The following is a 6,244-nucleotide window of genomic DNA, read 5'->3' as shown; positions in this document are numbered from 1 at the left end:
GAAGGAGGAAAGAGACTGGGACCCCACCTCTGCAGCTTCCCACTTCCTCCCCCCAGCATCTCTCCTTTCGAGTGCTACCTGGGGAGAGAGCATGAGATACAAAATTCACTCCCGGGGCGGGACTGGCTTGGTTATTTCATCCTTCAATAAGCATCCTTCACCTGGTGGGATGAGGATTCAGGTGAACTACAAGGTTTATGCACCCGCTTTTTCTTAGTTTTGAATAATCTCGTATTATTGCTGGTAGATGAACTACATTCGTCCTGTCATATATTCCCAAACCCAGGCAGTAGCAAGACCAACTCAAGGGGTTTTGTTTTCTTTAATTTTTCAGGGCTTTGCAAGCTGGAGAAATGATGAAACACCTAAAACAGTGTGAGAGAAAAGATTGTATAGGATTATACTAAGTAAGCTTTCTGGTGGGAAGCATGCAATTATATATTATGTACTGTCAGCACACGGAGCGTGATGGGACTATAATTTTACCTATGTTATTTGCTCTGGTTGCCAGAGAAACCATATGAAAAAAGTCAAAGTGCTCCTGTCCTTATTGATCTTCTTAACAAACTCTTGCAAACAGCATCAGGTGTTATAATGATTTTCTTCTCACTGAACTGATGTCTGAAGTCATACACACAACTGTCAGGACCAGCCGAGTACTGGTGCAGAAAGACAGGCATAAAACTAAACTAAACTAAACTAAAATACAATAAAAAAAAATCTGAGCTGAAGGAGACAGCAAGCACATTAAATTGAAGTGGTCATGCATATGAATGCTTTACTTCGTATTTACTCTAAAAGCCTTATTTATGCAGAGAGAAATTAGAAAAAAAATGAGCTGCAAAGTCCAGGAAAATTGCTCTGTCAACGTGAAGGTGAGTGAGAGGGTGATGGACGTCTCGGTGATGGACAGCAGTGTGCATGCTGGAGGGAAATGTGAAGAAGACTGTGTTTAGAAGGCTGAGAGGGGATCTTATCAATGTTTATAAATACCTGAGGTGTGGGAGACAGAGGGATTTGGCCAACCTCTTCTCAGTGGTTTGTGGGGACAGGACAAGGGGCAATGGCCACAAAATGGAGCCCAGGCAGTTCCGCACCAACATGCGGAAGAACTTCTTCAGGGTGAGGGTGACGGAGCACTGGGACAGGCTGCCCAGGGAGGCTGTGGGGTCTCCTTCTCTGGAGATATTCAAGGCCCGTCTGGACGCCTGCCTGGGCAGCCTGCTCTAGGAAACCAGCTGTGGCAGAGGGGTTGGACCTGATGGTCTCTGGAGGTCCCTTCCAACCCTACAATCCTGTCATTCTATGAGTGCAAAGCAAGCCCTCTGGAGACAGCTGTGAGGTGCAAGAAGAAACATTAAAACTGGGGTCGTGTGCATGTGTTTGTCTGCCCTTTCTTAATGCTAGTGAAAAATGCAAGATTTTTTCTCTCATTTTTGGAAGAATTTTCTCCAGTAGGTTTAGCAGGATGTGAGGAAGAAAAGATAACACCTCCCTGCCTGACTGGAAGCCCACAGCTAACTTGTAATGAGTTTTTCCTAATATCATTTCAATTATTCTCCTTCCCACTGAGGGTGAGTGCAAGATATAACTTAAGTAAAATTATTGCAGCCCTATTTTTAAGCGTACGTGTGCAGAGCAACATTTGGGGCATCGAGTGACTCGGGTCTTTGGAAATTCAACCAGACAGCCCCTGGGAAGTGTAGAGGGGAGCTGTACTCTTGTAGCTGCATGGATAGAGGGCTTGGGGTTATTTCTCTCTGTTTTAGCTCCCCCCTAAAGGCAGCCCTTTTTGGAGAGCTGGCAAGGGAACAGCATGGCATGCTTACTGCAAATGGACTTACCATAATGTAACACAGTGAGCGAATCACCGCCCCGAGACCGCGGTCAGTGGCTGGTGAAATTGGATCCTAAATTACTGTGGGATCTGTCATTACGGAAACCATTGCAGTATAGAAAATATTCTCCACGTGTATTCTCCATTTTCCCATTATTTTCTGATTGGTATGCAAAGTGCCTCTGTTGAAATGTAGCATCAGGCTGATCAGTGGCGCTGCTCGTTACGGCCGTGCCGTGTGTTTTGCCTGTAATTGGAAACACTTCTGTAATTTCATGACTGACACTGACTGCAGAATGGCTAGCTGCTTATCGCTGCATTTCTCTGTGCTTTCGTGGCCCTGCTTGGTTTCAAGCTTAGTTATGAATTTATATAAACATGATCATTTAAATGAAAACTTTGCCTAAACATCTTCCCCCCAGCATTTTGTAATATTTTTCTTTTCTTTCTTTTTTCCTGCACATAGTGCTGGCTCATTTTGTGTAACATGATATTAAATTTCTTTCCAATTTTCATATACTAAATCTCCCTTGAGAGAGAAAGGCAACATCTGAGAGCAACTTGCATGAGAGGTGAAATTATATATTAATCTCAGGCCCGTTATTGCCTGAGAGCTCTGCATATATATAGATAGCAGCATATGTGTATTGCTACTGACAAAACCCTAAGGAATTTTTAATGGCACGTTTATTCAATATGTGCAATTGAACACATACATGTCCTCTGGACCCATCTAGATGCATGGGTTATGCCTGAATGCTCCCACGCTACACAAAAAATGTTGAAACAAGCCATTTTTTGACCAAAAGCTAAGGAGGCTCCAGGACCATGTGTATGTCTCTGGTAGACACTTACACCCTGTGTTTTAAGAGTCTATTATTCTGGGCATACGTAATTTAATACAAATAAGAGCAATAATTTAAATAATGGTAAGCGGCTTTCCTTTTGGCATTGAGCCAGGTAAATGAGACTTCTTCAATTTCGTGGTATCAGAATTGACTCAAACCAGACCTCTTGTGCTTAGAAAAAAAATGCCCTGCCGACCCAGTGAGTTTTAAGCCCTTTCCTTATTAAAAAGCCTTTAAGTCAGTAGCAAAATTCCCATTATTAGAGCAAAGCAATCTCCTCACCAGCTAATGTAAAGGAAAAGCACGCTTGATTTGTAGTTGTTGCATAAGGATGCAACTAGGGTTTGGAGGGGCTGCCCTGTTCTCAGTGCCCACCAGTTATTCTCCCACCAGTTCCTTTGCTCTGCTCTGGTGGATAGGACAGGGTTTGCTACCTCCTTTTGGCAGGGTTTTGACAGAGTGGTGGATGAGCAACCTGACAGAAGGGCTAAAAAACCAGGCAGGCTCTGTGTAGGCTTGCTGCCAAACTCCTAGTCCCCTGCTGCCCATGGGCAGGCAGCTGTTTTTTGGTCCTGAGGTTTATAACATAGATGTATTCTTTTCAGTCAGTGCTGTAAAGCAGTCCCAAAACACAGCCTGCCAAATTTCAAGTTGCTGACGGAAATAAATAAATATCAACGAGCATATGATATGAAGGAGAAAAAAAATATCCTCTGTTTCCTAAATTAATTTTCAGGAATTGCTGAGCTGTTTCAGTAGAAAGCTAAAAAGCCTGGAGAAGAGATCTGATGGGGCAATTCCAGGCATAATGATTAACTTTTTAACAACTTTCAATTGCAGGAAACCTGGTATTTTTAATGAGGAGGTCAAGGTATCCTGAACACAGGCAGCATAGCCTCACCAGAGGTCTGTTAATGTGCCTCAGACCCCTTTCCACATTTTTATAAGAGCAGTCTGTCCCTGTTGCATTTCAGTGCAAAGTTGTTGGCCTTTGGTAGCCCTGGCTGGAGCCCCACAGTGTCCTGGTACCAGCCAGGAGAAGGAAACCTAAGTTTTTAGTTTCCTACCATGTTGTGGAGATGCTGGAAGTGGGCTTTCTAATGAATTAAGAAATGTAAAAGTTATTTGTTGAGGACATAAATGCACATGAATGCTCCCAAATACTGAGCAGTGCACATTCATGCCCCAAACACTTAATGCTAGAGAAGACGTGACATGAAAGCCAAGGGCATAGCCCTGCTCTCTTTTTCATATTTTTGAGACCTCCTGAGTAATGAAGAAAATAAACGAGGTATCGAAACAAATCAGCTGAAGACCAAATAGTCCTAAAGTACAGGGAAAAATATCTGCAGCAACAAATGTGCTCACTTTGCTGAGGGCCAGTGATGAGCACAGAAACACAGAAAACACACAGTTTCTCTGTGGATACTGGAAGCCCAGGACTTCTGACGTTGAAATGTCAGAATGGTGTAAACAGGAAAACTTGGGGCCAGCTGCAGTGTCACTGTGTGCGAGTTAACAAGAAGTCTGTCTCAGAGCCTTAAAACGAGTCCTTAATAAAACAGCAGGTTAACGAACCAACACTGCAGACAAGATCTTGAGAGCAAGCTGCACGTCTGATACTCACATCCCTGCTAATTTTATTCTGCTGGAATATTCCAAGTGTCTCTTTTTATCATCAGCCACAAAGGACCAGGCACAAATGGACTGGAAAACATCATTTAGTGGGCTGTTTCTGTCCCTTGCTTCTGTGATGGCTCTCACTGTTCCTTCCGCTGGGTGACACCGTGTCTGGATTGTTTCAACAGCAGATTTAGCCGGCACAGGGCCTGCAGTCACCCGCTAGATCTGAGGGGGAGCAGAAGGTCCCTGCTCTGCCCACAACCTCCTCTCCTTACCCAGCGTAGTATGTAAAAAAAAAAAAAAGCTCCAGTAGTATGGGTGGGATTGATGGAGAGGTCTCCATCTGATGAGAACTTTGACTTGCAACACCAAAGGATGAATGGCAGGTGCACTTTTTGTGGTGGCACATTCTCAAAATAACTTGTTGAGGTCAAAGAGGTGATGTGGGAGAAGGGGCTGGTACACAAAAGCTGGTGAGCACGGTGTTTGATGGTGCTGGAGGTGGAGAGTGGAAGGCTGGAAGGAGACAGATGGCCAAGCAAGAGGCAGAAGGATGAGCAGTGACTGCCGAGCAAGAGAAAGACAAGCTCAAAGCAGTGCAGGTTTTTGGTGCTGCTGCAACACCAGAGGGCGATGATTTTTCACAGCATGTCTATTCCTCAGCTCAACTTCTATTAAGTGAAGGTGGATTGACTTTTAGGAGTCACAAGATCATTCAGGTTGGAGAAGGACTTTTGAGGTCATCCAGTCTTTGTTAATCTTCTTCTCTTCATTCTCTCAGCCTCGTCTGATTAAGGTTTTTCTATTTTCTATACATGCTGTTAGCACAACATTTTGATGTAGATATGATTACATCTTTTACATTACATACAATTAAAAAATAATAATTGCACAGAGAGCTTAGTCTTGTATACACACCAGGTCTTAGCATCTATGCAAGGCAAAATGAAAAATGAAAACAAAGATGAAGGGCAACATTTCTTCTGACCTTAACGTGGTCACATCCATGTCTGCATTGCCTAAATTCCTGCTGTACCAGCAAGCTTCTGTGTTACCTACTTGAAGTATATTGATTCTCATTCTCTACAAAGTTCATTACAGGTGTAATGGAAATGAGAGAAGTACTAAGCATGTATCTTCTGGCATGCAAGAGCATTGCGTGCACAGCCTCTGCTCAGACCCAGGTAAATGCAATTCCTGGAGCCCAATGCTCGCTTTATGAGAACAAGCAACCAACTTCACTGAATTACCTAGCAGACTCAGGAAGGCTGTGTTCTGTTTGTGTTATATTTCTCACTGTTATCATTATTTTTTTAGGACTGGAATATGCTTTCTGGGATTTGATACGGTGCTCCCACTAAACACTACATTTATAGCTCAAAAAAAAAAAAAAAAAAATTGTCCTGGAGTATCCATGGGCTTTGAAGGAAACAGGTCTGTCTAGAAAGCATGTATAGAAACTGTTTCTCTGGAGGATGTAGGAAATGATATCAAAAGGAGTGGGTATGATTCTTCTTAAAATACTGTAGTCATCGATGTGAATAGAAAGATGAAGCAGTGACTCTCCAGCCAGAGGGAGCAGGGTGACCACTGCCATCCACATCACAGCTTCCTCTTGGTCCTCCTGCAGAAGCCAGGTGTGAGAAAAGAGGCCAGAGATTTGGGTCTGAATGGGCTGCTCAAGAGTGCCACATTTTCGGGTGCAACTAAGTGAATACTGAATTTCAGCTGCCAAATATCTGCTTTCACTCCCCACACCTTTTCCTTGCTCCTGGGTGGAGTTTTGCCCAGGATTTGCAGCTGAACACACACAAACATATATAGAAATTTTACCTGCTCGTACCCATCATCCTTCTGGGAAGGAATCTGAGCTCCTCTCTCCATCCACTGCAGATGGCTTGTAAAGGGCAAATGCCATTGCCTTAAGGCTGGTTAA

This window comes from Anas platyrhynchos, chromosome 3 (genome assembly GCF_047663525.1).
Source record: "Anas platyrhynchos isolate ZD024472 breed Pekin duck chromosome 3, IASCAAS_PekinDuck_T2T, whole genome shotgun sequence".
In the NCBI taxonomy this organism is placed as follows: domain Eukaryota; kingdom Metazoa; phylum Chordata; class Aves; order Anseriformes; family Anatidae; genus Anas; species Anas platyrhynchos.
This window is presented reverse-complemented; position numbering follows the sequence as displayed.